At 33.6% G+C, this 20,188-nt stretch overlaps 1 long non-coding RNA gene and 1 pseudogene across 1 annotated transcript in view; both read right to left on the reverse strand.

Moving 5' to 3' along the window:
• LOC129524535 (uncharacterized) overlaps positions 1-20,188 on the reverse strand; it is a 179,990-nt gene that overhangs the window by 61,022 nt on the left and 98,780 nt on the right. The gene's annotated exons all lie outside the window — the stretch shown is intronic.
• LOC101150738 (chloride intracellular channel protein 4-like) lies at positions 14,711-16,402 on the reverse strand (annotated as a pseudogene).

Genomic DNA, 20,188 nt, shown 5'->3' on the forward strand with positions numbered 1-20,188 from the left:
ACTTTTTCATTTAGTTGATCATTTCCTTTACTTTGTACCAACATTTTAGTTTGGGCCAGATGCAGTGGTTCATGCCTGTAATCCCAGCACTTTGGGAGGCTGAGGCGGGTAGATCACCTGAGGCCAGGAGTTCAAGGCCAAACTGGCCAACATGGTGAAACCCTGTCTGTACTAAAAATACAAAAATTAGCCAGGCGTTGTGGCATGCACCTGTATTCCCAGCTACCCAGGAGGCTGAGATATGAGAATCACTTGACCCTGGAAGGAGGAGGTTGGACTGAGCTGAGATTGTGCCACTGCACTTCAGCCTGGGTGACAGAGTCAGACTCCATCTCAAAAAAGAAGAAAAAAAAAACCTTTTTACTTTGATACAATTCCACTTTATTTTTGTTTTTGCTGCCTGTGCTTTTGGTGTTATATTTTTAAAAAATGTTACCAATACCAATATTAAGGAGCTTTTCCCCTGTTTTCTTCTAGTTTTTTTTTTTTTTACCGTTTCCAGTTCTATGGGCAAAGGATATGAACAGATACTTCTCAAAAGAAGACATTTATGCAGCCAACAGACACATGAAAAAATGTTCATCATCACTGACCATCAGAGAAATGCAAATGAAAACCACAATGAGATACCATCTCACACCAGTTAGTCTCTTTTGTGCTAATTTTTTGTATGGTTTAAATTCAGGGTACAATTTCATTATTTTGCATGTGAATATAGTTTTTCCACCACCATTTTTATTTTTTGTATTTTTTTTGTATATTTTTATTTTACATTAAGTCCTAGGGTACATGTGCACAACGTGCAGGTTTGTTACATATGTATACATGTGCCATGCTGGTGTGCTGCACCCATTTACATAAGGTATGTCTCCTAATGGTATCCCTCCTCCCTCCCCCGACCCCATGACAGGCCGCGGTGTGTGATGTTCCCCTTCCTGTGTCCAAGTGTTCTCATTGTTCAGTTCCCACCTATGAGTGAGAACATGTGGTGTATGGTTTTTTGTCCTTGCTATGGTTTGCTGAGAATGATGGTGTCCAGCTTCATCCATGTCCCTACAAAGGACATGAACTCATCCTTTCTTATGGCTGCATAGTATTCCATGGTGTATATGTGCCACATTTTCTTAATCCAGTCTATCGTTGATGAACATTTAGGTTGGTTCCAAGTCTTTGCTATTGTGAATAGTGCCGCAATAAACATACATGTGCATATGTCTTTATAGCAGCATGATTTATAATCCTTTGGGTACATACCCAGTAATGGGATGGCTGGGTTAAATGGTATTTCTAGTTCTAGATCCTTGAGGAATCACCACACTGTCTTCCACAATGGTTGAACTAGTTTACAATCCCACCAACAGTGTAAAAGTGTTCCTATTTCTCCACATCCTCTCCAGCACATGTTGTTTCCTGACTTTTTAATGATCGCCATTCTAACTGGTGTGAGATGGTATCTCATTGTGGTTTTGATTTGCATTTCTTTGATGGCCAGTGATGATGAACATTTTTTCAGGTGTCTGTTGGCTGCATCAATGTCTTCTTTTGAGAAGTGTCTGTTCATATCCTTTGCCCACTTTTTGATGGGGTTGTTTTTTTCTTGTCAATTTGTTTGAGTTCTTTGTAGATTCTGGATATTAGCCCTTTGTCAGATGGGTATATTGCGAAAATTTTCTCCCATTCTGTAGGTTGCCTGTTAACTCTGATGGTAGTTTCTTTTGCTGTGCAGAAGCTCTTTAGTTTAATTAGATCCCATTTGTCAATTTTGTCTTTTGTTGCCATTGCTTTTGGTGTTTTAGACATGAAGTCCTTGCCCATGCCTATGTCCTGAATGGTATTGCCTAGGTTTTCTTCTAGGGTTTTTATGGTTTTAGGTCTAACATTTAAATATTTAATCCATCTTTAGTTAATTTTTGTATAAGGTATAAGGAAGGGATCCAGTTTCAGCTTTCTCCATATGGCTAGCCAGTTTTCCCAGCACCATTTATTAAATAGGGAATCCTTTCCCCATTTGTTGTTTTTGTCAGGTTTGTCAAAGATCAGATGGTTGTAGATGTGTGGTATTATTTCTGAGGGCTCTGTTCTGTTCCATTGGTCTATATCTCTGTTTTGGTACCAGTACCATGCTGTTTTGGTTACTAAAGCCTTGTAGTACAGTTTGAAGTCAGGTACAACCTGCTTCTGAATGACTACTGGGTACATAATGAAATGAAGGCAGAAATAAAGATGTTCTTTGAAACCAATGAGAACAAAGACACAACATACCAGAATCTCTGAGACACATTTAAAGCAGTGTGTAGAGGGAAATTTATAGCAGTAAATGCCCACAAGAGAAAGCAGGAAAGATCTAAAATTGACACCCTAATATCACAATTAAAAGAACTAGAGAAGCAAGAGCAAACACATTCAAAAGCTAGCAGAAGGCAAGAAATAACTAAGATCAGAGCAGAACTGAAGGATACAGAGACACAAAAAAACTCTTCAAAAAATCAATGAATCCGGGAGCTGTTTTTTTGAAAAGATCAACAAAACTGATAGACTGCTAGCAAGACTAATAAAGAAGAAAAGAGAGAAGACCCAAATAGACACAATAAAAAATGATATAGGGAATATTACGACCGATCCCACAGAAATACAAACTGCCATCAGAGAATACTATAAACACCTCTACGCAAATAAACTAGAAAATCTAGAAGAAATGGATAAATTCCTGGACATGTACACCCTCCCAAGACTAAACCAGGAAGAAGTTGAATCCCTGAATAGACCAATAACAGGCTCTGAAATTGTGGCAATAATTAATAGCCTACCAACCAAAAAAAGTCCAGGACCGGACGGATTCACAGCCGAATTCTACCAGAGGTACAAGGAGGAGCTGGTACCATTCCTTCTGAAACTATTCCAATCAATAGAAAAAGAGGGAATCCTCCCTAACTCATTTTATGAGGCCAGCATCATCCTCATACCAAAGCCTGGCAGAGACACAACAAAAAAAGAGAATTTTAGACCAATATCCTTGATGAACATTGATGCAAAAATCCTCAATAAAATACTGGCAAACCGAGTCCAGCAGCATATCAAAAAGCTTATCCACCATGATCAAGTGGGCTTCATCCCTGATGCAAGGCTGGTTCGACATACACAAATCAATAAACGTAATCCAGCATATAAACAGAACCAAAGACAAAAACGACACGATTATCTCAATAGATGCAGAAAAGGCCTTTGACAAAATTCAACAACCCTTCATGCTAAAAACTCTCAATAAACTAGGTATTGATGGGATGTATCTCAAAATAATAAAAGCTGTTTATGACAAACCCACAGCCAATATCATACTGAATGAGCAAACACTGGAAGCATTCCCTCTGAAAACTGGCACGAGACAGGGATGCTCTCTCTCACCACTCCTATTCAACATAGTGTTGGAAGTTCTGGTCAGGGCAATCAGGCAGGAGAAAGAAATAAAGGGTATTCAGTTAGAAAAAGAGGAAGTCAAATTGTCCCTGTTTGCAGATGACGTGATTGTATATTTAGAAAACCCCGCTGTCTCAGCCCAAAATCTCCTTAAGCTGATAAGCAACTTCAGCAAAGTCTCAGGATATAAAATCAATGTGCAAAAATCACAAGAATTCTTACATGTCAATAACAGACAAACAGAGAGCCAAATCATGAAACTCCCATTCACAGTTGCTTCAAAGAGAATAAAATACCTAGGAATCCAACTTACAAGGGATGTGAATGACCTCTTCAAGGAGAACTACAAACCACTGCTCAACGCAATAAAAGAGGACACAAACAAATGGAAGAACATTCCATGCTCATGGATAGGAAGAATCAGTATCATGAAAATGGCCACACTAATGGCCCAAGGTAATTTATAGATTCAATGCCATCCCCATTAAGCTACCAATGACTTTCTTCACAGAATTGGAAAAAACTACTTTAAAGTTCATATGGAACCAAAAAAGGACCCGCATTGCCAAGACAATCCTGAGCCAAAAGAACAAAGCTCTACGCATCACGCTTCCACCGCCATTTTTAAAACAGACCATTCTTTGCTTATTGTGTATTCTTGGTGACTTGTTGAAGATTAGTTGACCACAATTGTGTGAATTTATTCTATTCTGGGATTTCTCTTATGTTTCATTGGTCTACGTGTCTGTATTTATGCCAGTACTATACTCTTTTGATTACTAGCTTTATAATATACTTTAAAACCAGGTAGTATGAAGTCTCCAGCTTTGTACGTCTCTTCTAATTTTGCTTTGGCTATTTGAGGTTGTTTGTGGTTCTATATGAATTTTAGGATTGCTTTTTCTATTCATGTGAAAAATGTGATTGGAATTTTGATGGAGATTCATTGAATATGTAGATAGCCTAATTACTAACATTAAAATATGTAAAAGTTAAAATATCCTGGCAAAGGTAAATATATAGGTCAATTCAGAATACTCTAATACTGTAAAGTTGGTTTATAAATCATTTTTAACTTCAATATAAAGTTTAAAAGACAAAAGTGCTAAAAATAACATTCGCTACAATATTTTATTAATAAATACACAATAAAAGATATATATTGTGATATTAAAAGCATAACATTTGAAGGTGGAAGAAGAAGCAAAAATGTCAAGTTTTTGCATGCAATTAAACTTAAGTTATTTACAGCTTAAAATAGACTGGTATAACTGCAAGATGTTGTAAACCTCTTAGTAACCACAAAGTAAAAACCTATAGTAGATACACACACACAAAGTAAATAAATATAGAGAAAGAAACTGAAACACACCACTGCAGATCATCAAATCACAATGGAAAATAACCTGAGTCAAAGAAAGGAAAAGGGAAATACAAATGAGTCAGAAAACAATTAGCAAAATGACACTAGTAAGTCCTTGCATATCAATAATTACTTTAAACATAAATGGATCTTAGAGAGTCTAAGTGGATTAGAAAAAAAAAAAAGACCTAAGTATATCCTGCTTACAAGAGACTCACTTTAACTTTAAGAATATACATAGGCTGAAAGTGAAGGGATGGAAAAATGTTCCTACAAATCTAAACCAAAGAAAAGAGGTGTAGTTTTATTATTTCCAACAAAATAGAGTTCAAGTCACTGATGCTTTTAAATATGTATATCTTTGGTCCTTTATCAGGGTTGTTTTTAGTTATTCCCAATGGAGGACTGACTTTCAAAATCCCATCATTCATAGAAGTAAAAGTTATCCCATCCATAATATTTTGAACACAAAGCTGACAGGATTTCTGCTGGATTAGATGTAATCAAAAAATGACTTCAAGTTTTGAGTTTGAGCATTTAACAGAGGACAGTTGCTATTTACTGAGAAAGGTACAGTAACTCAGAAAAATAGAAATAGGCAAATATGTAACAGGAACATAAATTAATCAAAATAGAGCAAAGTGCTAGAGAAAAGATCAAAAAGGAAGTTCTTTAAAAGACTGATATAATGAACAATTTTATAAAGATTGAACAAGAAAAATGTCAGATGCCAAGGGTATCAACAAAGACACTGCAAACAAATATATTAAGCAAAGTGTATGAACAATTTAAAGCAAATTTGAAAATGCATATGAAATGAAAAATTATCTAAAACAATGTAACTGATAAAAACCAATAGATATATAAATGAGAAACTTTGATATTTAGACTTCATAAATTAGAAACTTTAATATACTTGAATAGAAATATTTACCCACCAAGAAACCACAAACCTGAACCAGTTTGTGTTTTTCAAAATACTTTCATAATAACTTATACCAATGCTATATAATATCTTCTAGTAGAAAACACCTTAAAATACACTTTGTAAGCATTACAATAATATAAAAACCACAGGCTTTCAGAAGACAAGAAAATTATAGGCCTACCTAATTTAACACGAGAATTTTAAGCAAACTAACAGCAACTGAATCCATTCACATATCAGCAAGAGACCACCTCTTCAGTCCTCAAAAACAAGAAAAAGCAATATAATTGCTGAAACCTGAATGAGACCCGAGGATTAGATGTTATTAATAGTTCAGTGTTAACTTCATGATGTTGTTTGTTATATTGGATTTTGTAGGAGGAAGACTTACTTGTAGAAAATGTACACTACATTACTAGGAAGTTATGTGAAATTAGGTTAGAAATTTACTCTTAAGAAAAATTATTTGTAGTGGTTTTGCAACTTTTTTATAAATTTCAGATTTTTTTTTCTCAAAATAAAATTTAAAAACTAATGGGTATGAATAGGCAAGCCACAAGCTGACCAATGAGATACAGTACTTTTACTTTTTCTACTTCCCCTTTCTTCAGAAATTATTTTCAAAGAAAAAGAAGCCTTCTTTTGATTTGGAGAAGACAAACAAGTGAATAATGATGGCAGATGGAAGAGATGGAAAGAGGTTCTTAAAGCAGGCTATATCTTTGATGTGACCCTTGACTTTCCACCTCTTGAGACAATACCTTGTTTCTAAGCCTCTTTTAATATGTATCTCTGGTACTTATAGAACATTAATAGTTATATCAGTGCTTAAAATAATTCAAACCTCTCATAATCAAATAAACTAAAATTGGGACTAACAGTATGTTGTTAAAATTGATAGAGAACAAATTGGAAAAATATTAGGTAATAAAGAACAACTCTCTAAAAACACATTTGATATTATAAATGAAGTGGTCAGTTTTGGAGGAAACTAGATATTACTCAAAAATAAAGACTAAATGATAAAATTGAAAAAGTCTGAGGTGACTCAAGAATAAAACCTGATAATCTCATGGAAGAAATTGGGAAATATTATTTTTAAAAATTCCTAAAGATACATTGGTGGAGGCTCTTTTACTTGTGAATTTTCTTAAATTTAAGAAACATTTAATTCCCAGGCCAGACACACTGATTCAGAATACAAAAAATGGTGTCAAGCTACACAATGTAACTCATAATGATAGAACACAAAATCTAACAAAGAGAACCCCCTGAAATAAAACTACAGGATAATTGTACTTAAAATATATACATCATCAAATGGAAGTGAGTTAAAAATCAATATTTCAAAATAATTTTTTACTGATATTGATAAAGATATACAACGGCAGTTTGCTCACATAAAATATATTAATATAGTAGTTAATATAATGATGAAGGAAACTGTATATTACAGTTGACAATAAGTACTGTCAACTAGGCTGTGTAAATTACAGATAGATAATTCCCTTAACATAATCTTTCTCTCCTGTCCTCTCCTCTTTCCTTTTCCTCTCTTCTTTTCCCTTGGAGCTAGTCCCACATTTAATAACACAAAAAGTTTAAAAGCATTTGTTTTAATATCAAAAATAAACGATGATGGTTTCTATCCCTTTCAAAGGACACTTGAACCTGCAAAGAGAGTTATCTATCCAGAGAGCTATATAGGAACTGAAGCATAGAGGATTGGAAATTTGCTATAAGCAAGTCATTTATAACTAGGAATCATAGAGAATATCTAATTCCAAAAACAATTTGTTGCATTCATTTTAGTGAACTGAGCTTAAGAAACTGTTACAATAGTTTTCTGCAGCTAAATATAGAAGATTATGAAGACTGATACTAAGAAATCCAAGCAATAGCCTGCAGCTTCATTACAAATACCACCTGATTGAACCATTTTGAGGGGCTGTCTGTCTTCAGTACTCATGTGTGCTATATTTTAGACTGAAGTGGGATAAAATTAAGGAACTTTCAAAATGAAAACTGATTTCAAAAATTACAGCCCAGAAAATAACAAAAAGAGCTGTCATGCTCTCTAGCAGCTTTTCCTTTAATTTCTGCAGAATCTTTTGTCTTCAACCTTTGAGCCTTGCTATTGTCTCTATTGTAGTCAAACCAGGCCTTTTTTCTTTAGTACAAGTGCTAGAAAAGACACATGATGATTTTGTGCTGATTAGAGGAGAATGTGCATGTACAGCTAACTTTTGCAAGACCACAAATTGTGCAAGTTAGAATACATGAAAGCCTGAGAAAAATGACAACCAATAAATTAGTATTAGCCAAAATAAAGTTATATTATATTGTATGATAAACACATAAAAGATAGGCCTAATTCATTAACCTGTTATCAGAAGGGCAGTTATATAAAAAACTGTGGCCAAATATCTTTGGACAAATGAAAATGATAGTGTCTCAACCTCCATATTTGAATGGGTATATCCAAGAATATGAAGAAAATTTTGTGATGAACAATTTCTTAAAGGCTGGTGTTAGTTTTTAAAATTCAAAACTGTATTATTTGTTTTAATTTAAAGTTTGTGTTTTGTCAAAACCTATATCATAGACCAAAGTAGAAGGGAAAGTATATATTGTTCCTTGTTTGTTATCGTTTCATTCATTCATTCACTCATGTATTTATTTACTAAAAAATAATATATCAAGTACATCTATGTGCCAGGCATTGTAAGTAAACACAAAGAGGACTAATAAATGCCATCTACCTTAAAAGAATATAGTTGACATGTTACATACATTTAAATAGATTTGTTTTATTAACAAAACATGCTATAAGAGGACCCTATATTAAAGTATAGTGAAATCGTTTACCATCAAACTGCAGATTTTTGTTTAAGAGGAAAAAAAGTCACTTCATTTGTTTTTATCAAAGAATTAAGTGTTCTTAATAATGAAGGTAGACAGATAAGAAATGTAAATGAGATAGGCAAATAGAAGGAAGGAAGTAAATAAAAACAGCCTCAAATCACAAACCCAGGAAGTTGAAAAAAAAATCATTGATGTTTTCTTGGAGTTGTGTGTGTGTGTGTGTGTGTGTGTGTGCATATACAGATAGTGAGTGAGACGGATATGCAGATGACATCTCGACTGGCTGTAAAGAGTGGGTCATGCTTTTCTTTTTAAAATCTGTAGATGTTAACCCATTGTCTAAAATATTGCTGTAGAGAAATAGAAGGTAAAAGACTAGACTTCTAATACCTCTCACCCTACCTCAGTTCACCTTTCTTCCTGAGTATCTGAATAATAATTCTTCTTAAAAACATTTCTTAAAGATTCAATAATGGAAAGAGAAAACGTTTTGATTTGCAAGACGCACTGTCAAATTTTTCTGGATCGTGGTTGGATTTTTTATTTTAAAATCTAGTAATTAATTATTTCAGGGATTACTTATTATCTTATTTAACATTTTTACCCACTATAATTTTCCTTCTATTGGTAAATTGCTGATCCAGGGACACGAAGTATGGAATACTGAAATATATCTTCAATTAGCATTCTTTTAGGTTCATGTTTTTAAAATATGCCCTAGGTAGGCTTATCTCAAAACTCCTTCCTAAATAATTCAACTTACAGTTTCTTGATGTTGAGTTCCTTAATAATAATTTTTCCTAAAATTTGTTTCTTTAGGCAATCAATCCTCTATAATCGAATTATATGTTTATATTTACCTCAAGTCATTTTTTTCCTGGGAATAAGTTTTCTTGAATGGTACTTTTAATGTACACAAAATGAGTTTTCCTTTTGCCTAAGTTATATTTTCTTCTCTTTTTTTTTGTCGTATAATGGTATGTCCCTAATTTCTTTTTATTTATTTTCCTTTATTTTATCAATATTCTTGTTATAATTAATAGAACATTTCTATATGGACTATGCCATTTTCATTCATCTTTCTCATGCTTGAGAAGCTATATTTCCTGATTTAGTGAAAGTACATTCTTGACTTTCTACTACATCTGATGAGTGTTTTGGATTTTGTTTTTTTAACTTCAGTTTGAAAACAAATATGGCTGCTTTCCATTCCTTTTCCCCTAGCTTGAGGGCATGAGGCGGGTGGATGTTTATCTGAGAGTTAAAAAGGTTTTGTGCTGCACATGAGATGTACCATCAATTCTGAGGTACTGTTAAATACCCCAGTACTCACTCCACTGGGGAAGGAGAGGGCTCTTATCCTATTCCGATGATAGGAGGAGGTGGATAACTATTGGTTTGGCTTTTCTCCTGGAAGAGGAGGGCACTGGATACTTAGTTCTCTCCCTATTTTCTTGCCATGTTTCACACATTTCTCCACAGTAACGATTTCCACCACTCTTTAGTGAAACAAGGGTAGAGATAAATTAGAAAAATAAATTCTGTTCCCTTCCTTGCAGTTTTGGAATATTTCTGAGAAGGCTCAAGATTTTGTTCTCATCAATTCAACTTCAAGGGAGAGGGTAAGCTCTGTGAACCAAGTCATGCTGTATTCCTCAGCTCTGCCTCCAAACCCGGATTTTATTCCTTGCCCAATTATTTGCTGCTACGGGGGGATTTTATTCATTTTCTCATTATCTTGGAAAATTCATTTTGTTGATATTTTCGGAGGGGGGTCTAAATCTTTTAAATCATTTTAAGAATTCTTTTTCTCATGACATTATAAACAAAACAATTTTTTTGAAAAAATAGCTTTATGACATGCCATAGAAGTAAAATGATGCATCAATTTCTAAATATTTATACTAAGAATAATTAAGCACAAAGATACAAATGCTATAAAAGGAGTCTCATTAAGAGACTACAGAAAACTTTTAGTCTACTAGGTCAGAGAAATTAGTCTCTATCATAATATGACTCAGTCATCTTTCTGTAATAATACCAATTTCATTTCATTTTGGAGGACAAACTACAACCAACCATGTGTAGAATAAATAAAAACAAATTTACAATATAAAATCCCCGAACAAAGGCAGCACATGTTCATTAATTTGCAGCCTTTTATAACACCCTGAGCATGTGGGATACTGCACAAATAGGAAATAATGGAGAACTAAAGAAACATAGGAAATACTGGAGTGGGGGTGTTAGATCTTTATGAGGATTATAGGGAATGGCTTTAAGCAGAAGAAAGAGGCACCACATAGATTAATGTATGTGTTTTATCTCTAATGCTTTCTATCTCACCAAATGGTGTTTGAAAAAGGAGAAATCTTAAATTATAAAATCAAAGGATGCTTTTGAATATTCAACTTGGTGTTAGAAAAAACTGAATTCAAACTCCATCTGTGTAGATTTGGGTATTTTGTTTATGCTATCTGAGCATTAACTGCAGAAGGGGCAAAATGGAAATGATGCTTATCTTACAGAAATATGGTGAAAATTGTGTGGCATAAATATGAAGCACTGAGCACAATGTTCGACATATGTAAATATTCAATAAATCATGCCATCTAATAGCATTAGTGGTTGGTTGAATGATTTGTAACTACTATAACTACTTATGTTAGTATTATTCTACCATCTGAATACTCTTTAATTTTCTTCCTCTCTCCCGCCCTGCATTCTGTCAGCAGTGGTTGCAGCTTTACAAATGGATGGATTGAGTTACAATGCTGCTGGTATGGTGAAGTCTGCCTAAATGAGGCATTGTGTTTTATGGTCCATCTTTGTGTAGAGTACAAATAATTTAAGTAGTAAAATTTACTCTTTAAAATAAAATTATCAGCCAAAAATTAACAGGAAGAAATTAAGTGATAGCCTAAAATCTACTCTCCATCTAAGTAGGTTTTGTCATTTGGAAAATATATCTTCCTGGATACTTCAATCTTAATGAGGCTGCTTCCTTGGATTATCAAAAAGTCAGAAAGCAGAGCTAAGTAGCACTCAGTTTTTGCATGTTTATAAAAACCTTATCTAGTTTCAAAATTATAAACTAGGTCAATGCTGAACAATCTATACCACTGGCTTAGTAAACATGTATTTCATTTACATCTGTATAGTAGTATAGACAGAAATTATTTGTTTTGAAACCCAAGGTACATAGTCAACCCTAGGCAAAATTGTAAAAGAAGTCTAGTTTTTCTTGCCTCAACCTCTGCTCTTCTAGTTTTGGCCCATTTTACTATTTTCTGTTGCCGTGTATTACCTCCGTGTTTAACAACCACTTACTGCAATGAACTGGTACCCTGGCCTGCCCTTCCTGACTGTCTCTACTGAGCATTTTAATTCTGCCCATTCTCCTTTTTCGCAATTTCAAAACTTGTTTGTTGAATGCATCACTCTCCCAGCGTTCTGCACTTAATTTTCAAGGTAAGAGCTAGCTAATGAGTTAGTTCCTGTGTTTGTTCTCCGCCTTTATCTCAACTACTTGTAAGTGCTATGATGCCAGGAAATTTGTCTAATATTTTAGAGCCTAAGTATCAAGCATGGTATTTTTTATATTGATAATTTATTTTTATTTTTATACTAAAGGTAAATGTTTTGAAATGAGGTAAACTTATTATCCCCGGTTGTTATAAACATGAGAAAACTAAGATTCAGAAATATATATAAATTTCAAGATGACACAGACACCAAAAAATGAACGTACTATGTTATAAAGTTATCTGATTCAAAAGCTTTCAGATTTTTCATTATACTATGGTAATACTCTAATGTGTTAAATCAAAGGATGATACATAAAAGACTTTGAGCCCCATGGCAGACAATTCAAAATGTTACTTTATGGTTGTTTGATTTTGCAGATGGGCAATGACTACTTTATCAATAATTAGTCTAGCCAGTGTATGTCCAAATATAAATATTAAATTTCTTCTATACTAGTCAGAAGTTCCTAGTACTTATGTCATTTGGTTTTCTGTTTGTTGGTAACTTTATATTATTTATTTCTATTTCTTCAACAAATATATGTTTTCTGCTATCTTATGTTCTTATGAAAAATACTTTATGTTCACCCATTAAAAATATGATTATGCTAGAAATACTGGCACTCCAAATTTTTCTGAACTAGAATAAATTAGTGTGATGTGGAATAATATTTAAAAGTTCAAAATGTTTTGCATATTGATTAATACATGCCAGAAAAGCAAAATTGTTTTGGCTGGAAAAGTAAAATCATAGATATTTTGGACATTCCCCAAAACAAATGCCTCACTGCCTTTATCACAAGTAGAATAAAATATGATCATATTTGTTTGGAAGGGAGGATCTTTCTTTTTACTTCAGAAATTATATATATATATATTTACCCCAAGTTGTCATTTATTTTCATGAGGGGGGAAAAAGAATCCTTTATGATAGTGAAAATATACATTTTTTAAAAATACGATAGCTGTCAGCAATACACTGGTGTTTATGTTCCAAAGAGAAAATAAAATACTTGCATTCTATAATAAGCTTTAATTTGCCTGTTCAAGAAATTCTAAAGAAAATACTCCAATTCTATTCAACATTATGACTTGAGGAGTTGAAATTTTTCCATGATAAAAATATAATTTTTGTAGCCCAAACCTTGTCTATTTATAAAGGATGGAATTTTTAAAAGCCCATATATATCAATGAATGCTCCTGTCTCTTTGAATTAAATGCTTAATTCAAATTAATATAAGAAATTGGTAAATCATTAAATGATGAAATTTGTATCAAAATGTTCATAAAAAATACATTTCTATTTCCTCTCCATTTTCACTTGCCGGATATTTTCTTTTTTTTTTTTTTTTTTTTTTTTTTTTTTTTTTTGAGACAGGGTCTCACTCTGTCACCCAGGCTGTAGTGCCATGGCACGATCTTGACTCACTGCAGCCTCTGCCTCCCAGGTTCAAGTGATTCTCCTGCCTCAGCCTCCTGAGTAGCTGGGACTACAGGTGCACACCACCACGCCCAGCTAATTTTTGTCTTTTTAGTAGAGACAAGGTTTCACCATATTGGCCAAGATGGTCTCGATCTCCTGACCTCGTGATCTGCCTGCCTCAGCCTCCCAAAGTGCTGGAATTACAGGCATGAGCCACCGCACCCAGCCTACTTTGTAGATATTTTCTAAATGACTGTAAGTGCACAGACATAAAAGCTACCTACATGCAACTCTGGAGAGATTCAAAACACAACAGAAGTAAAGTTAACATGCCTAAATCCTAGAGTTGATCTACTCAGTTTAAGTATAAATGTCAGAAATCTCTTAATTGTATACAGATTGCTCAAGGATTTAAAGATAAATTGTGAAAACCAAAATTATCAAGAAATAAAATCTTATTTGAATTTTATCACAAAAGTTAACAGTCCTAGTAAAAGAAGACAACGGAACTGTATAGAAAATCTGCATCTACATCAAAAAAAGGGAAGTTTTATCAACTAGAATGGAAGAGAGCTTTCCAACTCCTGAATACAAAAATTTCTCAGAATCCCCCGGAAAACAGACTTTCTATTCAGACTCCAATCTCTTCATCGAAGTAAAACACAACAGGTGTTTAAATTAAGAGGAATGGATTTGTTAACTGTAAAAATAAAATCAGATTTTTCCATAATGTCAGTTCATATACTCCATGAACTGTCTACCATGAAAACTTTTATGTCCCAAGTTTCTCAAGATTTTAAGCTATGGTCTTTCCACAAACATGCAATGGGGTTAAAGCATGTTGTTGGATCATCTTTTTACTAGCTAGCTTTTGACCATTTACCAATTTCCATTTCATTTGACTAACTTCCCTGATAAAGTAGTATTTGTCTTTCTACAGAGAAAAATAATTCTGTCTTCATTAAAATCACAATAGACATGCCTTCCTCGAACATTTAGAGGGATAAAATGATTTTAAAATAATACTGCTTAGGAGTGTATATCTTAAGATAACTACTATACCTTGTCTATGCTTGATCCTAATCTTCAATAACTGCATGTTCGTGCAAAATACAATTTCTACTCTACAGGAAGAGGAGTAGCCTGTTAGGAAAAGCAAATTCTTAGAGCAAGACATGAACACATCTCTTTCATAAACGCGATTTTACTTGGTGAGTCTTTTGGCTACATCACTATATGCTATTTCAACCTCCTCATCACTGGGACAGGTACTGGTGAACTCAGCCCTACTGTATGCATTAGTTAGTTAGGTATCTCCAGATGCCAGTCATTTCTTTTGGAATATCAAAGTTGCGATTTTTTTGGCCACAACCTTGACAATATGCAGTTTTGACAGCAGATTGCAATCAGCTAAAGCTAATGTCATTTCATTGCTGTCCAGAAATTTACGTTTAGAAAACTTAACCTCCTCCATACTATTTTCATCAATTTCATCAGGGAGAGGAGAATTCAGATATTCATCCAGTTTCTGCAGGGTTTTCAGGAGACTCCTCTCCAGTGCTTCATTAGCGTCTGGCCTTGAATTCTTGATATATGCAGAGAATTTGGCAAAGATGTCCATTCCAGCAGTATTTGATTCTGGGTGTTTTGGTGAAGGCTTTAAGTACGTGGGAGGGCTTAAGACTTCTTCAAGAAATTCCTCAATCCTATTTACATCTGTTTTGACTTCACTGTTGAAAGTTATGTTCCCCTCTCTTTAATTTGGAGACACTCCACCACAATCTTTTCACTTGAGAGGTAGCTTGCCATCTCTCAGGAGTCCTCACCATTGTGTCCATTCACTGTGTATAGATGGCAGAATTTTTGAGTTGTAATGTTTAATTGTTAAAATACTAGCCATGACTTTATCAGGCAGCCCCAAACTGGTGCATAATGCATGGTACAAGGGATATTTATGTATTTTTTTGGAATTTTGTAATATTTAGTAAGAGTATATGAAAGTATTGCTATTGTATCAGAAATACTGTTTCAATTTAGTCTATCCTGGATATATACTAAAAAATATTACCATCAGAGAAGAGAGCTTTCTACAAGTCACTACAGATTTTGCTATATTGTTTTGTAGATAGATTTTTACTTTTGCCTGAAAGCATTTATCCTTCATATCAATTGTAACATCTGACACCACGTAGGAGCTAAACATTTAGAGGGAGGGAGGGTTCTCTCAAGATCTTCCTCAAGCATTTATCTTTATAAGAGAAACTGATGGGCACCTAATACTGTCTAAATATGTTTTGTTATATGCGTTTTGCCCTGTGCCATTCATTTGGAACATTGTTGCTTTCTTCCTTTATTTTAAAAAGCTTGTTTTTAGGTAATCATAGAGCTGGCTATTTATACATCTTTTGAGCAACACTACATAAACTGATATTCAGATGATTTAGCTACAGCAGTACAATGATTAGCAATGTAAAAATTAACACAGAAATTAACCTAAGGAATGAAGGGTGGGTTTGTCAAAATATCAAGTAAATTTTTGTTTCTAAAGCATGTGTAATGTAGATGATATAATGAATGCATTATTTATCCTATATATATTTGTTTCTAAAGCACATTTAATGTAGATGATATAATGAATGCATTATCATTCATATATATGAATGATATATATATCATATATATGAATGATATATATATATATCATATATATATATATGATAAAACACAGGTCATCAACTTTCTCATTTCACCTCATTTACCTTGTATAGAGGATTGTTCATTCCTTTTGGACTAAGTTATAGTTATGGTGAGTGTGTATTTACTGCAGTTTTGCCTGATCTCACTCACTGCACTTGCTTGAGTTAAATTTTTCTACAGCCATGTTGAGGAATAGCACTCCACATGTTTTTGTTTTGTTTTGTTTTAATTGAAGCCCTAAACCAGAAATTATATATAAGTTTTAGGCCATAGCTTTTTTTCCTCTCACCAGTTCTAAAATCTTAATCATTCAATTTCTCACCAAGTGTTTCAGAAATATATACACAAATGATTCTATACGTAAGAAATGGTTCTCATGTTGACAGCTGCACCTGTAGATTGTGATGTAATATTACTTTTAACCTTCATGTCATGTGTTATTGTTGTTTTAATAGTTTATTGTTCTTGTCATTAATCTCACAAAATATCCAGAGAGGTTTTTGGGTTTTGTTTGTTTGCTTCTTTTGTTTTTCTGTTTGCCAGCGAACTATTTACTCTATTACATTTTGCTTAAAAGAAAAAGAAAAATAAACTCAAACAGTATTTGAGATATGTATAGCTATATAGGTATAGTTATAAACATTTCCTGTGTTAGTCTCTTTATTCAGGTAAAATTTATGTACACTGAAGCACATAGATCTTAAGAGTTCAATTCAATGAGCTTTAAAGAATGTATTCACTCTCATAGTTAATCCCAGTCAAAATATGACAGACAGGCAACCACTGTACTGATTTCAATCAATATATATGTTTTACTTTCTTTTGAACTTCACATGAATGGAATCATAGGGAGTGTACTCTATTCTGTCTGGCTTCATTCACTCAAAATAATATTTTTGCAATTCAACAATCAAAAGTTCATTAAGGAGAATATCTACTCAGCAATAACTAATGGACTATTGATACAAAGTTGTGATAAACATTTTTGTACAAGTCTTTCTGTGCACCATATGTATTCCTTTTTTCCCAGATAAATATCAAAACGTGAAATTTCTGGCTCACAGTCTACATGTATGTTTATCTTGAGAAATGGATAAAGAATTGTCCAGAGTGGTTGGTCTATTTTATATTACCACCACCATTATAGTATGGTCCCCGTTGTTATACACCATCATCATAATTTATGGTTGTCAGTCTTTTGAATTTGAGACACTGTAGTTGGTGTGAGAAAGTATCTTATAGTAGGGAATAAATTGCATTTTCTTGATAGTATTTATATTTATGAACTTACTGGGATTTGTATACCTTCCTTTACAAAATTTCTTGTAAATTCATTTGGGATTATCATTGATATAGAAAATTTTCATATATTGATTACAAATCCTTCAAAATACATACTGCAAATATTTCTTCAAACTTATGTCTTGCCTTTTCATTGTTTTAACAAAATGTTTGATGAAGAGAAGTGTTTATTTTGAGTGGAATCCATATTATCACTTTTCTATGATATTTTTGTATTCTTTCTAAAATGTCTTTACCTACTCCAAATTCATGAAAGTATTCTTAGGTTTTGTTTTAGAAATACAGTTTTGGACTTTATATTTGGATACCAGTTATTCCAATGCCAGTTATTGAAACAGTTCTCCTTTCTCCATTGAATTACCTTGGTTTCTTGCCTCTGTACAGAATCTCTGTTCTGTTCTATTGATCTATTTGTCTATTCATAAGTATATCATGTATTGTTACTTTAGACTTAAAATTTAGGCAGTTAAAGTAATGCAACTTTGTTCTGTTATTCAAGTCTGTTTTAGCTATTCTAGGTTTTTTTTATTTCTATACATTTTAGAAATAATTTTCAAAATAATATTAGGATTTCAAGTCAAATTGCCTTGAGTCTGCAGGTAAATTCAATGTTAGACAAATCTTCACAAAATCAAGTCTTCTAATTTATGACCTTGGTATATCTCATTGTTAGATCTTTAACTGCACTTAACAATTTTTTGTAGTGTTCATTGTATAGATTTTGTAGATATTTTAAATTTTATGACTAAGTACAGTATTTTATGTTCTTGATGGCATATTTTTAAGATTTTATGTTCCAACTATTTTTTGCTAGTATGCAGGAATGCAAATGGCTTTTGTACATTGATTTCGTATCTTGGGACCTTACCAAATTTATGTTTTAGGAGTTTTTAGCATCTAGAATTTTTCACATAAACAATCATATTGTCTGTAAATAAAAACATTTTTGCCTTTATTTTCCAAATTTTATTTCTTTTGTAATTTTTTATTGCCTTCATCTGCTGAGCATGACCCTTATTATAGCACAGTGTTAAATATAAGTAGTAAAAGAGGGCAATTTATCTTTTTTCCAATCTTGGGTTAAAGAATTTAATATTTCATTATTAAATGTGACATCAGCTATTTATTTTTGTAGATGCCCTTCATCAAATTGAGGAAGTTGCCTTCTAGTTTTTTTAGTTTGCTAACAATTAAAAAAAAGTTTCTTATACTCTAAGTTCTGGGATACATGTGCAGAACGTGCAGGTTTTTTACATTGGTATACACGTGCCATGGTGATTTGCTGCACCCATCAACCCGTTCTCTACATTAGGTATTTCTCTTAATGCTATCCCTCCCCTAGCCCCCCAACCCCTGACAGGCCCTGGTGTGTGATGTTCCCCTCCCTGTGTCCTTGTGTTCCCATTGTTCAACTCCCACTTATGAGTGAGAACATGTGGTGTTTGGATTTCTGTTCCTGTGTTAGTTTTCTGAGAATGATGGTTTCTAGCTGTATCCATGTCCCTGAAAAGGACGTGAACTCAACCTTCTTATGGCTGCATAGTATTCCATGGTGTACCTGCGCCACATTTTCTTTATTCAGTCTGTCATTGATGGGCATTTGGGTTGGTTCCAAGTCTTTGCTATTGTGAACAGGGCCACATTATTGTGGCACACATACGTGTGCATGTGTCTTTCTAGTAGAATGATTTATAATCCTTTGGGTATATACCCAGTAAAGGGATTGCTGGGTCAAATGGTATTTCTGCTTCTAGATCCTTGAGGAATTGTCACACTGTCTTCCACAATGGTTGAACTAATTTACACTCCCACCAACAGTGTAAAAGCATTCCTTTTTCTCCACATCCTCTCCACATCTGTTGTTTCCTCACTTTTCAATGATCACCATTCTAACTGGTGAGAAATGGTATCTCATTGTGGTTTTGATTTGCATTTCTCTAATGACCACTGCTGATGAGCTTTTTTTCTTTATCTTTTTTGGCCACATAAATGTCTTCTTTTGAGAGGTGTCTGTTCATATCCTTCACCCACTTTTTGATGGGGTTGTTTGCTAACAATTTTTAATCTTGAAGGTACTGTTAACATTTTATCAAAAGCTTTTTATAGATTTATTATTATGGCCATATGATTGTTCTGTGTTATTCTATTCTTTGGTGGATTATATTCATCAATTTCAAATGTTGACTCAATCTTCCTGCTCTTGATAAATTCTACTTTGTGATAATGTATGTTAATTTTTCTTCTGTAGTGTCTTTCAATGTGTTTCAAGTTCTATTGTAATGTGAATTTCTGGATTTCGAATTTCAATTTTTGTTAAGCAATGTCAACTGTCTTTTCTAATCTGGTTCCAGAGGGCACATAACTTTGCTTACCAGGGGCAGTGGTGCTCATCAGATTCCATCTGTTCCCTCACCACCTTCCCCACCCCTGAAATTAGTCAGGGCTGTATGGCAGGTTTTTGGTCAATGGGCTGTGAGTTGAAGTCACCTGGGCCATTTTGAAGCCAAAGCATAAAAGAGCTGGTGCATGACACTCCAGCTCACTCACTCCTCCCCTGCAAACTGTGGTTATGGGGTTTTCATGTTCCATATGATATAGTGCCAAGGTGGTGGTGTCATTCTCAGCTCGCTTTCCCGAAGTCTATGTGGACCAAACCCTCTAATGTCTT

This window comes from Gorilla gorilla, chromosome 13 (assembly GCF_029281585.2).
Source record: "Gorilla gorilla gorilla isolate KB3781 chromosome 13, NHGRI_mGorGor1-v2.1_pri, whole genome shotgun sequence".
Lineage (NCBI taxonomy): Eukaryota > Metazoa > Chordata > Mammalia > Primates > Hominidae > Gorilla > Gorilla gorilla.